This window comes from Canis lupus, chromosome 37 (assembly GCF_003254725.2).
Source record: "Canis lupus dingo isolate Sandy chromosome 37, ASM325472v2, whole genome shotgun sequence".
NCBI classification, from domain to species: Eukaryota; Metazoa; Chordata; class Mammalia; order Carnivora; family Canidae; genus Canis; species Canis lupus.
The window spans coordinates 29172611-29191802 of record NC_064279.1 but is presented as its reverse complement, the minus strand read 5'-3'; positions in this window follow the sequence as shown (position 1 = coordinate 29191802).

The window sequence follows — 19192 nt, the reverse complement described above, 5'->3', positions numbered from 1 at the left end:
CAAGACTTGCCCTAAAGTCGCTGAGACCAGACACCCCCCATTCCCTTTCCCTTTCTGGGACTATGCTAACACCTTTAAAGATATAGTAATACAACTTCCTGTAATTGGCTTAATGAAATGGTTTTGATTGGTCAACAGATCTCTCTGGTGGTCTTTTGAAAAGCCAACAGTTAACATGTACTTTTAGGAAAAATGGGGAAGAACAAGGAGATAAACATGACTCTCTTCCACTTGAATATGATTGGTTGTTTCAAGTTCAGAGGTGGGAAGATAAAATGATGTGGTCACCGTGGGAAACAGTTTGTGGTTCCTTTAAGAAGCTAAACTTAGAATTGCCATGTCATCTACGGGTCCATTCCTAGATATATATACCCCAAGGGATTGAAAGAGACTCAAAAGGATATTTGCCCAACCCGTGTTCAAAGCCACGCTAGTCACAGGAGCCAAAAGGTGGAAGCCACCCAAGTGTCAATGAAGGGGTGAATGGATAAACGAAATGTGCTATATCGACACGATGGCATTTTGTTCAGCCATCAAAAAGAATGAAGAATAGACACCTGCAGGCGGCCCGGGTGGCTCAGCGGTTTAGCGCTGCCTTCCGCCCCGGGCATGATCCTGGAGACCTGGGATCGAGTCCCACGTCGGGATCCCCTGCAGGGAGCCTGCTTCTCCCTCTGCCTGTGTCTCTGCCTCTCTCTCTCTCTGTGTGTCTCTCATGAATGAATAAATAAAATCTTTTTAAAAATGTTTTAAAAAAAAAGAATAGACACCTGCTGCAATGTGGAGAAACCCAGAAAACGTCACGCTAAGTGAAATAAGCCAGACACACAAGGACAGACGTTGTGTGATTACACTTGGATGAGGTACCTAGGGTAAGCCAATTGATGGGGACGGGAAGTGGTCTAGAGCTTTCCAGACGCTGAGCGAGTGGGAAGGAATTGGGGGGGGGGTTCTTCTTAATAGGTACAGAGTTTCTCTTTGCGGTAGTGAAGAGTTTTGGGAATATAGTGGTGATGTGTCCACAACACTGAGAATGTCATTGATGCCACTGAATCGTACACTTAAAAATGGCTAAGTAACAGTTTTTGTGTTGCGTATATTTTACCACAATTAAAAAGGAGCCTCGGAGGGCGCCTGGGCGGCTCTGTTGGTTGATAAGCCTCTGCCTTCAGCTCAGATCACGATCCTGGGGTCCTGGGACGTCTCAGCAGGGCGTCTGTTTCTCCCCCTCCCTCTGCCTCCCTGCATGCCCTGCCCTCCATGCACGCTCACACACTCCCTGTCTCTCAAATAAATATATAAAGCCTTAAAAAAACAACCACAACCACAACAACAAGAAACCTAGAGTGTCTTCTCTCTTGTCCTACTTTCCTCTAGTCCCCTACCTTCATAGTCCCGCAGGACAGGCTGTAGGGGAAGGAGAACACAGATCTCCTGAACCCAAATGCTTTCAGAGCTCCAGGCAGACAACAGATAAGTGACATCAGCCCAATCCTTACACTGGGAAGTACTTGGGATGCGGGTAAAATATAGAACCCTTGCTAGAGCCCTTTCTAGTGGGCACACCTACAACCCATCTCCTGACGATTGTGGGCATGCAGAAGTGGGCACCCAGGATTGCCAGGTTTTCTCATTTTTCAGGAGATGCTAGGAACTGGGATTTATAGGACAAAGTTTCCGTGTAAAACCCTTGTGCCCACATAGACCTGGTCTGGGGAGCAAGTGTAGATGGAGGCCACCTGTTTGCTACTCCTGGTCTCCTGCCTGCTGACCCAACCCTGAGTGTGCAGCTGGTGTGCACACGAGAGGATCATCTGAGACAGGGAGGCATATTTTCATGACGTGGATATATCAACGGTTCTCATACTGGATGACACGGAGCTCTTTATATATTTTTTTAACAGCCCTCATTCTTATTTCCTGTTAGGTTTTGCTGATAAAATGGTCAAGTAGGGTCCTGCCCCATTGCCACCATCCTTCCTGATCAGGAATCTACTAACTGCATTTCACAAGGGAGGTGAAGGAAAGTGTGCCGCGGAGCCTGCGGAGAGACCAGTCAGCAGGAAAGAAAGGCAGCACGTGCGGAGGGGATGGAGGGGGAGAAATACAAGAGGGAAAAGGAGGGATGGAGAAAGATAAAGAAGAGAAAGAACTAGAAGAATCTGGAGTCGAGTGAATATTTATTAAACCTTAGTGTTGGTAGGTTCCGAATAAAGAGCTTTCCCAGACATGGTCTCAATTGTGACAGGGGCTTGGGAAGCAGAACTTCTCATCTCCAGTTTGCAGATAAAGAAAGAGAAGCTTCTGGAAGCTGCCTGTAGGGTTCCGGACACAGTGGAGGAGCAAGAGGGACCCCAGGTGCCTGCCCCACGGTAGATGGATGAGCGCAAGACAGAAAATGGGAGGATGGCAAGGCAGCCAAGGAAGCAGCATGTTCCTGGCTTGTCACCAACCGCTGCTTTCCCGGTCCAAAGGCCAACTTCCTGCGCGATGACAATCAGCCCTGGGGACACCCGCCACCAGGACCTTCCCACCTGTGCAGGCCTCGACGCCTTCAGTTGGGTCCTACAGCCTAACCTCGTGTGAGAGACTCAGAGGGTTAAAGTCCACAGTCACAACCACAAGGGGTGTGGACAGTGTGCGGGTCCCCCGCAGCTCCTGGGGTGGGCGGCGGGCCGGAGGGACAGTCGGGGTCCTCTGGAGGCCCTGTCCCTGACGATGGGGCCTCAGGGTGGCTGTTCTCCTCCTCTGCCACTGGGGTCCTGGGGGTCGCTCCTCATGCTGACGCGGGGATTGGGGGTCTGCGGGCCGCTGAGAGCTGGAAGCTCGGGGTGAGAGGCGGCCCAGGGGAGCAGGTGACTGCCCGGGGCACCTGCTGTGTGCCAGGCCGCCCTACGGCGTCGCGGACATTTCTGCAGGGGACATTTCTGTACGCTACCCTTGACTAAGAGAAAAGGCTTCCTGGACGCTCCTCCCTGTGTTTTATTTATTTATTTTCAGATCTGTTTATCTGCAAGTGCGGGGGTGCAGGGTGAGGGGCAGGGGGGTCTGCAGCGGCGGCCGAGCAGAGCCTACGACCCGAGGTCGCCCGAGCCCCACCGAGCCGGCCGGTTAGCGGACCCAGCCCCCCCCATTTCAGGGCCGGCCGCCGCCCCCTGTGCCCCAGGCCGACCTGCCGGGCGCCCGGACTCCGACCCCGGCCTTGTGGGACCCTCCTGCCCCGCCCTGCCCAGGGACTCCGGCCTCCCCCGGCCTCAGTGCGGGAACCCCCTGGAGGCAGATGGGGAAGGCTTCCCGCTCCCCCACCCCTCCGTGGGCTGCTGGGGTAGTTTCCCTTCCCGCTGCACACGGCGGGCTCTGGCCTCAAGGTTCCCCAGAGGCCTCTCGGCGGGATGAGCCATGACTTGCGTCTTCTTCATGCTCCTGGTCCCGGGGTCATAGCCCCAAACAAACCATCTGCACACCAGTCCTCGGCTCAAGCTCCGCGGGGGACAGATGGGCCCGGTGACGGCCAGCGAGGCTACTGGGTAATCATTCCCCCGATGGCCTCACCAACTGACCTTTGTGCGGTCACGGTCAGGTGTTTCAGACCCTTATTATGTCCATATAAAAAGACGGAAAAGAAGCACTGAAGAGAACTAGTTCTTAAACTTGAACATGCACCTTACAGAGCCAACCTAGGGTCTTGCTCACACACGCCGCCCGGCCCCACTTCCAGATTTGCCAATTCAGTAGCTCTGGGTGGGACCTGAGCATCTGCATTAGCAGCAGTTTCCCAGGTGGCCCTCGGATCTCCCTGGAGAACCACCGATCTAGAGCAGCACCATCCACTAGAACTTTCTGTGATGGTGGAAACGTTTTTATATCTGCACCATCCAGTAGGGTAGCTACTGTTGCGTGTGTCTGCTGAGCACTTGAAACGTGGCTAATGAGACTGAGGGACCTCATCTGTTTATTTAATTTAATCTTCACTCAATTTTTTTTTAAGATTTTATTTATTTATCCATGAGAGACAGAGAGAGAGAGAGAGGCAGAGACACAGGCAGAGGGAGAAGCAGGCTCCATGCAGGGAGCCCGATGCAGAACTCGATCCTGGGTCTCCAGGATCAGGCCCTGGGCTGAAGGCTGCAGCGGTAAACCGCTGAGCCACCTGGGCTGCCTTCATTCAATTTTAAACTCAAGTATCCACATGTGGCTACAGTGTTGGGCAGCCCAGGAATAGGTTCTTGCTACTCCTAGATGTGCTCTTGGCCCAGCATTGGCATTATTAGTAGCATGTTAGAAATGCACCTCAGGACACCTGGGGGGCTCAGCGGTTGAGCGTCTGTCTTCATCTCAAGCCGTGGCCCCGGGGTCCTGGGATCGAGCCCTGCATCAGGCTCCCCACAGGGAGCCTGCTTCTCCTCTGCCTGTGTTTCTGCCTCCGTCTCATGAATAAATACATAAAATCTTTATAAAAAATTTCATATTCTCAGGACTCACCTCAGACCTAATAAATGAGAATCTGCATTTTAACAAGAGGTCCGGGAGACACACATATGAACTAATTTTAGAAATAGTTGATTGGCAGGCATTATTTTCCCAGTGCTACACGAGATTTCCTACCCAACCATTAGGGGTGATGTTTTTGGACCTAGGCCTTTGCAGATATACTCAAGTTAAGATGAGGTCATTGGCATGGCCCCTAATCTGACTGGCGTCCTTGTAAGAAGAGGGACATCTGGACCGAGACATAGAGGGGGAACGCCATGGGATGACAGAGGCGGGGATCAGACCCACGCCACCGTAGGTCAGGAAACACTGAGGATCGCTGGCCGCCCGCAGAAGCCGGAAGAAGCAAGGGAGGAGTCTCCCCTCCAGGCTGGAGAGGGAGCGTGGCGCTGCCGACACCTTGATCTGGGCCTTCTGGCCTCCCGGGCTGTGGAGCAATGAAATCTGTTCTCAGAAGGGGCCCAGTTCGTGGCACTCGGCTGGGGCGGCCCTGGTACACGCACACGCCCGCCGGAGCAGAGCCCCGAGTCTCTGAGCCCCACGATCTCCGCCTGCGTGGAAGTCGGGCATGGTCTAGTCACCCACTCTCCGACCGACAGGGCAGGAGGGAGCGAGCGCGATCTCTGGGGAACCGATCTCCACGTGCTGTCAGTTTGACAGACAAGATGCAGTCGGAATATTTAAAGCTGCGCCTTAAATGCCCGGATTAAACAGCTATGCAAGGAGGCTGCTAAGCTGGGAGCCACAACCGTCCTCACCCTCACAGCTTGTGCTCACCGTTTCCTAGCACGTGCGCGTGGCACTTCTGCTTCAAAGAGATGGTAAATGCACAAGGACCGCGGCCACTAAAGAGAAATCGACTTTCCCCTCGGCGCCCTCTGCTCCTTGATAACCTGACCTATCTGCCCCCCTAACCCCTCCAGCCTGTCCCAGCAACTCCTGTCCAAGGCCACGAGTTCCACACTGTCCCGGTGATCTCAAGCTCAGCCGAGAGCGGACTCCCCCGGGCACCCAGGAGACGCCCCATCACCGGCAGCTGGAGGAGCAGCTGAACGGATGGTGGAGGGTCCGTGGAGGTCCGGCTGACCAATGGGCCCACGCGCCCCCTCGGAGAGGCGGCCTTCCTGTATTAAAGAGGCCGGTGTGATGAGAACAAGTTGCTGTTCCTGATGGGGGGGAAAAGAAAAAAGAAAAAGGAAATGATTCGAGTCGCTTTCCCTAACGGGGGCTGCCTAGTGTTTTTCTACTAGAGAATCGGTCATTCGCGCCCTAGTGATGGAGCTTAAAAGAAATGCTTTCTTGGGCAAGGTCTGGAGGAAGAGTATTGCATTAAGAGATCAACAAAAGTTTTAAAATGTCGTGTAATCAAGTAGCAGACAATCCTGGAAATAAACCATTTAAGAGGTTTTAGAAGTCAGCAAAATGAGAGATGGAAAAGTGGGTCACTGACAAAACAATACTTATGTATTTGTTTATTTATCATTCTGCTCTTTTCTGCAGGGGAGCATAAAAATGATTTTTAAGAGAATGGGAGGATCTCTGACATTGCAGGAGCCACAGCAGTAAGTAAAGAAAGGCCTAGAATATGTATTCTCAGCGCCTGGATACTGGAGATGCCTGCCCTTGTAACACAAATGTCTTTTTTTTTCCCCTTAAATAAAAGTGAAACATTCTGGGACGCCCGGGGGGCTTGAGTGTCTGCCTTCGGCTCAGGTCGTGACCCCTGGGGTCCCAGGATTGAGTCCCGCATCGGGCTCCCTGTAGGGAGCCTGCTTCTCCCTCTGCCTGTGTCTCTGCCTCTCTCTCTCTGTGTCTCTAATGAATAAATAAATAAAATCTTTAAAAAAAAAAAAAAAAGCTAAACATTCCCTCAGTTAAGTGATGGATGGCTGGGTTGTTACTTCTACTTTCAGCAAGTTCATGGAGAGAAGTCAGTGAAGGTGATCCGGAAGGGATGGGACCATCAGGTAGATATAAAGTCCTTTCAGAAGTGCTCCAGAAAGTATATAATTGGCAGAAAGTCAATAGTGGCCTAAAGCTAAGTATGTCCAAGTGCCTACATCCGTCACATCACTTTATCTTGTCAGGTGGGCCTTTTATCACCTCACATCATCACAGGAAGCAGGAGTGCAGCAGGGTAAGGCATTTTGAGAGAAAGAGAGACCAGGATCACGGGGCTTCTATTACAGCGTGTTATAATTGTTCTATTTTATTGTTAGCTACATTGTTCATCTCTTACTAGGCCTGAGTCATCAATTAAACTCTATCGTAGGTGTCTATGCTCAGGAAAGGACAGTGTCTATTTAAGGTTTGGTACCATCTGTGGCTTCTGGCACCCACTGCAGGTTTTGGAACCCACGCCCTGAGGATGAGGGGGGACTACTGTATAACCTACTGGCTCTGTTTCTCCGGAGAACCCTGATATATATGCACATGCATATGAAACCTCTCTGGAAGGGCACACACCAGGTGGGTGGCTGAAAATAGAGATAAAGTTTTCACTGAGTATCCTTTAATGTTTAAAAATTTTGCTTGTTAGAAATAAACCACCTGCTCAAAACATGAAAAAATATAAAAGGAACATGTTCGTTTAATAAAATTTGCTATGTTCAGTTATTGGTTACTGTTTTGCATTATGTTCCCATAAAGAATGTGTTGTTAAAATATACATTTCTGGAAATGCCAAAAAGAAAATCTCGCCAATTTAAAAAACTTATTTTAGCTTTTTCTTAAAGATAATTTTAGACGTACAGGAAAGTTACTGGAAAGGTAGACAATTCCTGTATCCCCTTGACATCGTATATAAACTTAGTACTGCTACCCATGCCCCCAAATTAAGTGATACAATAACACTAACTAACTGGAACAAAACTTTTTGCCAAAGTATTAACCTTGATGCTCCCTAAGCATTTAGAAATTTCTTAGCTGATGGAAAAAAAAAATCCAGAAGTAAAAAACTAACCAGAGTTTCTTTTTTAATTTAATTTAATTTAATTTTATTTTATTTATTCCTGAGAGACAGAGAAAGAGAGGCAGAGACACAGGCAGAGGGAGAAGCAGGCTCCCTTCAGGGAGCCCGACGTGGGACTCGATTCCAGGACCCCGAGGTCATGACTTGAGCTGAAGGCAGACGCTCAACCACAGAGCCACCCAGGGGCCCCCAAAATCAAACCTCTTAACCAACTCCTTGGAGTCAGTCACAGGTGTTTCCTGAGCATCCACTGTGTCCCCAACATTGAGACAGACACAGAGAGCCCCACACTTTAGTGGACATGAAAACTGGAAGGAACTTGGGGGATGACCTAATATTGACTTCAATCCCTTCATTGTATGCAGGAGGAAACTGATATTCAGAGGCTCAAACAGCTTGGCCACATGTCCCCAGTTGCTAGTCACCGAGCTGGGATTACAGTCCCCATGTCCTAATTCCAGGTTCAGTCAGGAGCATTCCCTTAAAAATAATAGGTGTGTTAATGGAAGATCGTGTCCTTACTCAATCGAGGACTGGTTCCCTGTGACACAGTGTATTGTTCTGAAAGCTGCCCCTACCAGTGAACACTGATGAAACACCATTCTGTTTGCTGATGTTTTTTTCGTTCATTCAGTTCTCCATGCAACAATGGATCCCTTCTTAATTCTGCTTTATCAGTTAACAATGAGTGATTTTTTTCATTCATTCAGCACCGTGAGGAGTGGCGATATTATTCAGATATAGCCCTGACCTCAAAAAGCTAAAAATCTAGCAAAGGAAATAAGACAAGAGTCGCAAATGATTATGATGTGGGGTAGAGCTTGGTGATGCGATGTCATGAGGGTCCAGACGACTGAAGTCACGTCTGCTTGGGAGAAGGGAAAGCAGGAAAATATATTCTGACTTCACAAAGCTTTGGAGAAAGAACTTCTGCAGTTCGTGGAAATCGTTCAAGTCCTCCAATGCAAGTCTTCTGTTTACTAAAGAAACATAAACTCTAACGGAAAATCAGCAGTTTCCTTAAGAATCGCCCAAACAAACTGTCTTCAACCACAGGACACTTTTTTTTTTTTTTTTTTTTAATTTATTGGCTGCTGAGGCTTTCTGAATGCTTAACCAATCCCCTGGGCAGATAAATATAACTGCAGCCACACTGACCTCCGTTGTATCCATACTTACAGTAAGATTAAAGTACTTTAATTCTGTTCTCTCTACACTGAGAACCCTTCGTATTTTAAGCTGTCCACTGTAACCCTGCAAGGGCCTTTCTAGATGATGGCATTATAGGATTTTAATGAGAGTTGATAGTCTGAAATGCAATAAATGCCTTTTTCTAAAAAACAACAACAAAAACCTTTCAGGCATATTAAGTTACAATTTAGGTGTAGTAAAAATCACACTTTTCGGGTGTATTGTTCCATGATTTTTGAGAAAGGGTATGCTTTTGACTGCGATTCCCACCGTTAGATTAGCACAGTAAAGACACACAGAACCGAATGGAGAGGAGCAGGCCCGGAAGCAGTGTCCACGGGAAGCAAACACCTCCAGCGCGCTCTTTACCTGCATCGTCTCCACCACGTGCGAGCCTGGGGGCTCCGGGGCTTAGCGCTGCCTCCGCCCAGGGCGTGACCCCGGGTCCCGGGATCCAGTCCTGCCTGGGGCTCCCTGCATGGAGCCTGCTTCTCCCTCTGCCTGTGTCTCTGGCCCTCTCTCTGGGTCTCCCAGGAATAAGGAAATAAAATCTTAAAAAAAAAAAAAAAAAAAGAAAGAAAAAGAAAAGAAAGAAAGAAAAGAAAAGAAAAGAAAAGAAGAAAAGAAAAGAAAGGAAAGGAAAGAAAAGAAAGAAAAGAAAAGAAAAGAAAAGAAAAGAAAAGAAGAAAAGAAAAGAAAAGAAAAAGAAAAGAAAGAAAAAGAAAGAAAAGAAGAAAAGAAAGGAAAGAAAAGAAAAGAAAGAAAAGAAAGAAAAAAAGAAAAGAAAGAAAGAAAAAGAAAAGAAACCTGGAGTATCTATGATTTCTACAATATTGGCCAACTCTCTGTAGGTATTTGGCAGTTTAGTCTATAATGGTTTGCTCAGATTTCTTAAAATATATTCTCACTTTCCCTCCTGAAAGTCCCTGGACTCTTTCAAATGCCTTCATGTCTTAAGTCTGCAAGTTTCCTCATAAACTACCTTCCCCTCTACACCCCAGTCCATCTGTGTATCTTCTCATGAAATACTTCACATAGAAGCTTCTCATACATTTCTACCTCAATGTCTTGTGAAAACATAGTCATTGAGATATGAGATATTAATATTTTAATTATTTTAAGGTATATACAAACTATTTAATATTAAAACTAATAAAAGTCTTAGAATGTATTTTACGTTATGACATGCATGGATTCACAAATCAAATCAGCATGCCAAGTACTGGCTCATGATGAAAAGCAGCAGTCTTCTGCCTCACCTACCCCACTCTCCATTCCCACTTCCAGAGTCAATCATTTTCAGCTCAATTACCTTTTCCTTTGTGTATTTATACCTACATTTTAAATTACATGCTTTAAAAATTTTTTTTTAAGATTTATTGAGAGAGAGAGAGCATGAGCAAGGGGGAATGGCAGAGGGAGAGGGAGAGGGAGAAGCAGACTAACCACTGAGCAGAGAGCCCGACCTGGGTTCAATCTCAGGGCCCCAGGATCATGACCTGAGCCGAAGGCAGATGCGTAACTGACTGAGCCACCCAGGTGCCCCTCAATTACATGCTTAAATTGATATTTCTTGACTTTTTAACTTGAGACTTCATCTGCTGGCTCTCTTCTATGTAGTGTGAGGATCTGGCTCCCTCATAAATTCCTGTGCCTATTTTTGTCCTCGTCCCATCATGCTCTATAGCTAGGTCACTGTCTTTTTCCTAATACTCTTCTTTGCATAGCATTCTGTTCTTGTTTTATTATTACAAAATTTCTTCTCATCTCTCCAAAGGCATAAATGACCCTTTTCTGAAATTTTCTTCCACCAGTTTCCTCTCTCTCATGTTCCTCATTTGTGAAATCTCCCATTGCAGCCTTTCTGGAAATGCCTTCATGATTCTTGAACGTTTGTTCAGTAACAAACGAAACATTTATTACTTTCACTTAAAGGCGACAGATTGGATCGCATTCATCTTTACTTCTTCGTGAAACTCCTCTGAAGTGAGAATAAAGGAATCAAAGTGGCAAAGAGTCAAAGAGAACAGGGGAGGAGTCAGAGGAGAAAGTGATGTCAAAACGATTTGACAGCAGCTCTGTGTAAATAGTTTACTTATTCACTGGTGGACCTCAGTATATTGTGGCAGATGGAGACCCACAGAAATTGGAATCCGTCAGTCTTCTTTCTTGGGTTGGTCGGTTTCCCCAAAGAGGAATCATCCCTTCCCCTACTGGGGTGACAGGAAGCTGGCTGCTGTGGATGGTGGGAACCCAGTGTGGGAAGGAGGGTGGGCATTCCCATTCAGAATGGAGGCTGTCGCTCAGTCTGCTTTAGGGCCACCTCACCACCCCACCCCTCTCTGTTGGGCCTGGTATTCCAGGGCTGAACATTTCTCTAGAATTTCCAAGAGCAGAACTTGTGCTCTGCTCAGGTAGGGGGATGGACAAGCTGCTGGACTTAGGGCAGGGAACCTGAGAGTCTGCTCCTTAAAGAGATTTTTGGCGACTCTGGTTTTGATCCCCTCCACACCCGGCTTCGGCCAGCTGGCGCCCTCCATGGCGGGGCCTTCCCGAGATCCGGCAAACGGGAATCATTGCTCGGGACCGGGCTCTGCCCTCCTCTCTCTCTGGCCCCAAGATTCTGCTTTTTCTGCTGAGCCAAGCCACTTCCCACTTGCCCATCTGTTTTCCATTTTGCAAAATCGTTTTGACATCACTTGCTCCCCCGACTCCTCCCCTGTTCTCTTTGACTCTTCACCACTTTGATTCCTTTATTCTCACTTCAGAGGAGTTTCACGAAGAAGTAAAGATGAATGCGATCCAATCTGTCACCTTTAAGTGAAAGTAATAACCGTTTCACCCGTGGGCGACCGATCGCAGCCGTGCACTGGCCCACCTATCTGCTCACGCGTCCGTGTGAGGCTGTGTTTTTAGAAGCAAGAATTAGAGCTGTGTATGTGCACCCGAGGGAGGGAAGGCCTGCGCTCCTAGCTTCCCCTGCGGCCGCTGTGCCGAATGACCAAGTTCAGGCCAATGTAATGACAATGGCAGTGACTGTGCGCTGGGAGCCTTGGCTTGAACGCCCCCGTGCCCTCATCTGTTCTCCCCGGGCTGGGACGTGGGGGGGCCCGCTGGTGGCTTCCACTGCACAAACAGGGACAACGCCCCAGGGGAGGGCAGGGCCACAGACGGGAGGAACTTTTTGCTTTTGCATAAGCACAGCCACCCTCCCGGACTGTTCACTCAGAACTGTCTTGAGAGAAAGAAATTAATCTCTCCCTGTCTCGGTGGTTTGCGGGGGTTTTGCTAAGGCAGCTTAGCCCTACTCGGCTGCGACCCTGCACAGTAGTTCCCAAGGCACGTCTGTAAATAAGCCGAGTATCTACTGCCTGTGGTGGTGGAAAAAGCTGCAGCATCCCAGACCAGGCTTTCCCAGGTTCTGCTTCCATTTGTCTGGGGTAAGGTGCAGAAATCTGTTTTGTGGTTGTTGTTAACCACCTAGATTTTTCTGCTACATGGTCAAGACTATGAACCACTGACCTTGCCCAGTTCACCAGAAAACTACTTTCCCTGCTTTCCCATGGTTTTTCCCATTTCTTATTCATGCCTTCTGCGTCTCTGTATTCTCTTCCTGACTCCTTTGTGAAAAGTCAAGTGTTAATGTTATCGTGGCCAATGATTGTTTTTGTCTTCCTGGAATCCATTCACCTTGATTCCCTTGGGGAACCGCTTATCCTTTATTCTCTGTCCGTGGTTCAGCCAGCCAGCAGGCCCTGCTAGCTCTCCGTCTCTAGGGGAGCCCAGCGAGTCAGCATATTCCAATCTCTTGACCACAGGATCTGGGACACATGATCCAAGTCAATTCAATGAGACCCAATTCTAGGAAAAAGAGCAGTTCTTTTTCCCTTGGGAGTGCTGACCTGGTAAGGTGTGTGCCTGCAAGGGAGTCTGACAGTGAAGTCAACAGAGTGGAGACAAGAGAGAAGTGGAGCAAGATTGAGTCCTGATGATATCATTGGAGCATCTGGATCCATGCTGAATCCCTAGGCTCTTCAGCTACGTTACTCAAATTTCTCTAATTAGGAAGGAGACAGTGCTATTATGCACATAAATGTATACAGTATATATGTAATGAGATGCATATATATGTAGGCCATATATTATGCTTAGGCTGTATTCTATGTAGACGGGTCTACGTATATAATACTTTTGTACTTACGTACACGCTTACACAGCATAGTTATACATTTAATGATAAATAATTTTAAAAGTAAAGTTCAAAAGCGAATAGAATGTTTCTAAGGGAATGAAAAGGTAATGTTTTAGGAATAGTTTCAAAAAAGAACAATCATTAGGTCAACCTATCTAAGCTATCACTCTGTTTTAACTAGTATGTAGCGTGGCATTATCTCTGAATTTTCCCAAAGCTCAGACAGACAGATCTTTGAGCAATTATGCAAATGTCTGCATAACAGAGTTCATGACTTTCTGGTTATAGTTCTAGACTCCATTCTAGAGTTTGCTCATGTAGGTCTGATCCAGTTTTACAGTCATTAGAGGGCAATTTAAAACAAAATATGTAGAAATATATAAAGATCTCCTGGGTATCAGCAATACAGATTTTCTGAGTTAAAGGCATCTGGTAGGTTTAATGTGTTCATGACAAAGAACATTTGGAAGTAAAGTTTGCTTGCTGACCTCAGGAAAATTAAGGTTTGGCTTGGTAGTTTGAGCTTCTCATCACTTTCCACTACTCTACATTCCAGGTACAGAGTGTATTTGCGGCAGCACTATGGCGTGCCCCCCAAAACCATCCTCACCCTCCTCTGGGATCCGCAAACCAAATCGGGTCAGCCTTCTGTTTTTATATAGCCTGTGAACTGGGAATGGTTTTAGCTTTCCATGGTTGAAGAGTTTAAATGGCTAAAGAAAAAAGGATCAAAGGAAGAATATTTCATGAAAATTGCATGAAATTCAAAACTCGATGTGCATAAATAAAGTTTTACTGGAGCACTGCCACATTCATTCATCTACAATTATCTACGGCTACTTTTGCACTATAATGAAGCTGAGTAGTTATTGGGTAAGATGCTTGCTATCCTAGTCTTGACTGAAAGAGTTTGCTGATCCCCGAGGGAATGGAAAGTCAGTAGGTACTTTACGAGCCATATCTGTAGATGTGGGGGGGGGATCCAGGGGACCCCTTTCTGACCAATGAGATGTCAAGCAAAGCTTGCCAGAGGGACTATAGGAAGGATAGCAAGGTTTCTAATACAGTAGAGAGTGGACACCTTTGTCCTTCCTGCCTTACACATACATGTAGCATCTGGAGGTGTGGTGGTATTTTTTGCCTCCACGATAACACAAGCATGAAGTTGACATTTCTACCTGCTACCTTCCTGGCTAGGTTGGTTGAAGATCTAATGCTTTTTGGAGTCTCTGCAGTTGGAATTGATTTGAAGCAATCTAGAGTTTTTCTAAACCTACTCTCAGGAATAGTCACTGTGGAAAGAATAATTCAGACAAATGCTTCTATGGGAAACTTTCTGTTCCTTAAGGACTTTGATCACAGTCACGTAACCTCAGACTCCAACTGAGGCCTCAGCCTCAGTTAAGTCAGCCAAGGTACTTGGAGTGGGGAAGATACAAAAACAAGCCTAAAAACTGTGTTTTGAGGTTAAATGTGCTCATTTAACTTTTGCAAAGATGCAAAAGTATCCATGATGGCTCATTTCTACTACTCAATGGATGTTCTGTGTAGGAAAGATGATTTTTATCCTTGTAAGTGAATACTCAGAATTTTATATTCTTTTTTTTAAAAAAAGATTTATTTTTATTTTTTAATTTATTTTTGTTTTATATATATATATATATTATGATAGTCACAGAGATAGAGAGAGAGAGAGAGAAAGAGAGGCAGAGACACAGGCAGAGGGAGAAGCAGGCTCCATGCACCGGGAGCCCGATGTGGGATTCGATCCCGGGTCTCCGGGATCGCGCCCTGGGCCAAAGGTAGGCGCCAAACCGCTGCGCCACCCAGGGATCCCTATATATTTTTTTATCGGAGTTTGATTTGCCAATATATTCCTCAGCCATTAGAAACGACAAATACTCACCATTTGCTTCAACGTGGATGGAACTGGAAGGGATTATGCTGAGTGAAGTAAGTCAATCGGAGAAGGACAAACGTTATATGGTCTCATTCATTTGGGGAATATAAAAAAAGGTTTTATTTCAGAGAGAGAGCACATGAGTGGGGGGGGCTGGGAGAAGCAGGCTCCACACTGAGCAGAGAGCCTGAGGCGGGGCTCAGTCCCAGGACCCCGGGATCACGGCCTGAGCCAAAGGCAGATGCTCAACCACAGAGCCACCCAGGCACCCCTCTGGAGTATTTTTTAAATTTATTATTATTTTTTATTTTTTAAAAGATGTTATTTATTCATGAGAGACACAAAGAGGGAGAGGCAGAAACACAGGCAGAGGGAGCAGCAGGCTCCATGCAGAGAGCCCAACGTGGGACTCGATCCGGGGTCTCCAGGATCACGCCCTGGGCTGAAGACAGGAGCTAAACCACTGAGCCACCTGAGGGATCCCCTGGAGCATTAAAAAAAAAAAAAATGCCTTCCTGTCATTCCTCCCAAAGGCAGACAGAGCTGCTAGCTGTGGCCTCAGCACGGGGGCCACGTGGCACTCTGCCTTCCTGCCAGGGGGTCCCCCTTTGCTTACATGGAGGGGGCCTTCCCAGGACGGGAGCTGTCACTTAAAAGCAGGAACGTCCCGAGGCCCACTGTGCCCAGTTGGTCACCTTGTCCCGACTCCTGTGCCGGTGCTCACCTTCCGCCGGTGCTCCCCTGAGTCTTACCTGTTCTGCAAGCCAGGCCGAGGCTCGTGCTCCCACAGCTCCTCCCAGACGCCCCGCTCGTGCATCTCTTCCCAGGGCCAAAGCTCTGGGCTGGTGCTGCCCTTGTGACACTCGTGCCCCCCACCTCCAGTGAGTTCTCTAACTCTGGGCCCGGAGAGGGCAGCCTCGGTCTTCTCAGCAAGTCAGCGCTTGATCAGGACCGGCCAGCTGAGGCCCAGGCGTCGCCCTCCAGTGCCCAGACTTCTTGCCTTGAGCGGCAGGATCCCGCCTCGCACCCGGGCCTCCCCCCACCCCCAGGATCCCCGAATCTCCGGAGGCGCGGGAAATGCCAACTGAGTCTGCGAACTGCAAACAAAGCTGAAAGCGATTCTTCGGTGGACTCTTGCCAAGGAATCCTGGCGGACACCGTCCCTGCTGGAGGCCCGTGAATGAGCAGAAACACCCCCCACCCCGAGGCAGGGGCGGCACCCCGGTTCTCCGGGGAAATCACAGGCGGGATGGAAGAGAAGTTTCTCCTTTGAAATAGCGGCCCCGGGGCAGTCTCTAAGCCTATCAAGATGCGGCAAAGGGAAATCGCCCGGCCATGAAGTCAGGCCAAAAGGATGTGGTAAGAGCTTCAGAGCGAATCCAAAGTTCAACGTCTCCAGCTCCTTCTGCAAACGGTTTTCTCCGGCCACAGCTGACCAGCAGGGCAGGCTGCTTTGCATAAATCCTGTCCTCTAACACCCAAGGGCGGCTTTGTGGCCAAATCATCCTGGTGGTTTGGTTCAGGGAACCCTCAACAGGAATAGTGGAAACATAGCCCGAGGTCATGATGCCCCCCCAGACTTGGGCAGACCCGACGCCCCGACCACTGTGTCCATTTGCCTATTTGATCTTTGGATCCTGCCTGTGTCACCTGTCAACCTGCCACAGTAGTGGGGGCAGAGGGGCTCCCAGGGGCTCCCACCGTTTCCAGCCAAGATCGTCAACGGTCTAGCTGTCTAGGCGACAGTGGAGTCACGGCGGTAATCAGGTGACAGCAAAGACCCTAATCACGGTGGCCTTGATGGGCTCAGGAAAGGTCAGACTATTTTTTTTTTTTTTTAGATTTTTATTTATTTATGAGACACACACAGAGAGAAGCAGGCTCCCTATGGGGAGCCCGATGCGGGACTCGATCCCAGGACCCCGGGGGTCACATCCTGAGCTGAAGGCAGACGCTCAACCACTGAGCCCCAGGCGTCCTGAAAAGTTCTGGATTCTGGGATCCCTGGGTGGCGCAGCGGTTTGGCGCCTGCCTTTGGCCCAGGGCGCGATCCTGGAGACCCGGGATCGAATCCCACATCGGGCTCCCGGTGCATGGAGCCTGCTTCTCCCTCTGCCTGTGTCTCTGCCTCTCTCTCTCTCTCTCTCTCTGTGACTATCATAAATAAATAAAAATTAAAAAAAAAAAGATTTAAAAAAATAAAATAAAATAAAGAGAAAAGTTCTGGATTCTACTGCAGGAACCACTCCTTTGCATCACCAAGAAGGGGCCCCCAAGAGGACATAACCTTCCTTCCGCAGAATACCATTCCCGAGATAATCTCTCCCCCAGGCAGCACCAGATGTGTTCCTCTCATTGGTTACCGAGCAGAAGACGCCCTGGGACAGGGGCACATGGTGGAGTGGAACGAGAAAGGTCCTTGAACGTCAAGTGTACAAAGGGAAGAACGTCAGCCCTTCTGTTCTGCTGTCCTGCCTCCTCCCTGCAGGGTCCCCGCTTCCTTTCAACTTTTCCCACCTTTCGTTGTCCTTGATCTTCCCTCTGATGGAAAGTGAGAGTTCCTTCACTACTCCCCGCAATTCAATTTCTCCCTTCACTTCCTTTTATTTTCCTTTTTCCTGGATTGTGGATAAAGCAGAAGCCACTGGGGAGAGATAAAGCTAAATTATAAAAGAAGGTAGAAAAGGGAGGAGGCATGTGGGTGAATGTCTCACCAAGGTCATCCATGCTTGAGACGGTCACCTCTCCCTCTGGAACTGCAGTTAAGGCTTGGATAGGCTCAGGACGCCTGGGGGGCTCAGTGGTTGAGCGCCTGCCTTCGGCTTAGGGCGTGGCCCCCGGGGTCCCGGGATCAAGTCCCCATCAGGTTCCCCGCAGGGAGCCTGCTTCACCCTCTGCCTGTGTCTCTGCCTCTCTCTGTGAGTCTCTCACGATAAGTTAATAAAATTAAAAAAAAGAAAAAAAAAAGCCTGGATAGGCTCGTGTCCTGGTTTGAAACACTGTGCTGCTTCCTGTGGACACATCACACAGTGTCACTATGTCACATCTCCTGCACTTATTTGCAATAATGGCACTAGGTTCAATCCCCTGTACATTATTCAAGTTATAAAATCTAATTCATCTTTAAAAGTATAGCTATTTCCCAAATGAATCACATTTGCTTTTCTCCCCAGCAATTTAAATTTTCCTTTATTTGAGTATTATTTCAATAACAGCAATGCAGATGCATCCATGTATCAATGTCTCTGTATGTGTACTATATAAATGCTTCTGCAAGTCCCACTCAAATTATTTGATATGACTTAACATTCTACATTTACAGTTTCGATGTTATTTTAACATTAACATTTCAAGTTATTTTAAAGTTAAGTGAATTTGGGGATCCCTGGGTGGCTCAGTGGTTAAGTGCCTGCCTTCAGCCCACGGGGTGATCCTGGAGTCCTGGGATTGAGTCCCTGCAGGGAGCCCGCCTCTCCCTCTCTCTGTGTGTCTCATGGGTAAATAAATCTTTTAAAAATAAATAAAAATAAAGTTAAGTGAACTTGAAATGACAAATCATATGATCCTGCTCTCACGGAGTCAAGCAATCTAGGCGTGATCATGGCATTCCTTTACTTCAGCGTTATGCATTAAATGTCATGCCAGGTCAAACGAAACATCAAATTTCCTTCCCATCTAGAGGTTTTAAAGATGTTGATGAACTGGAGAAGGCCGGCAAGGAGATGTCAAACCGAAGACGGTGCTTCCTAAATTTGGAAGATTATGCGGTGATTGTTTCATAAAGACGACTTTTAAGAGGTACGTGGGAACATGCACATACATGTACACTGTGTAAGAAAGAAAATGAATTAAAAAATATGGTTTGGAGAAACCATGTTTCTCCAGCAGATGCTTCATGCAGTAACAGCTACCAAAAAAATATACATACACATATATATCAAAAGTCAAAACTTTTAGCTAAACAGTGTTCTTAATCTAACACTTTAAATGTTCAACTTTGGGGGCCGCCTGGGTGGCTCAGTTGGTTAGGGGTCAGCCTTCAGCTCAGGTCATGATCCTGGAGTCCTGGAATCGAGTCCCACATGGGGCTCCCTGCTCAGTGGGGAGTCAGCTTCTCCCTCTCCCTCTAATAGATAAAATCTTAAAAAAAATAAATATTTAACTTTGACAAGTATTAGCCCACTTATGGAACTTTCTTACTCTGTCCTAAGAGCAGCCACAACACCCTGCCATCTTGCGACCAGCCCTCAGGGTTGTTCAGGATGGCTCCTTTGCCTACTGGGTCCATGTGGTGGTGGCGGCAGGGGAGCAGTGCGCAGAAACGTAAATGGCGTTAGAGCAGAATCACCAGGAGATGGACCCATAAAGAACCTCTGCAGCCATGTCCCACCTTCTCATTCCACAGGTCAAGGTCACTTACCCAAGTTAGTGACAGAGATGGTGGATA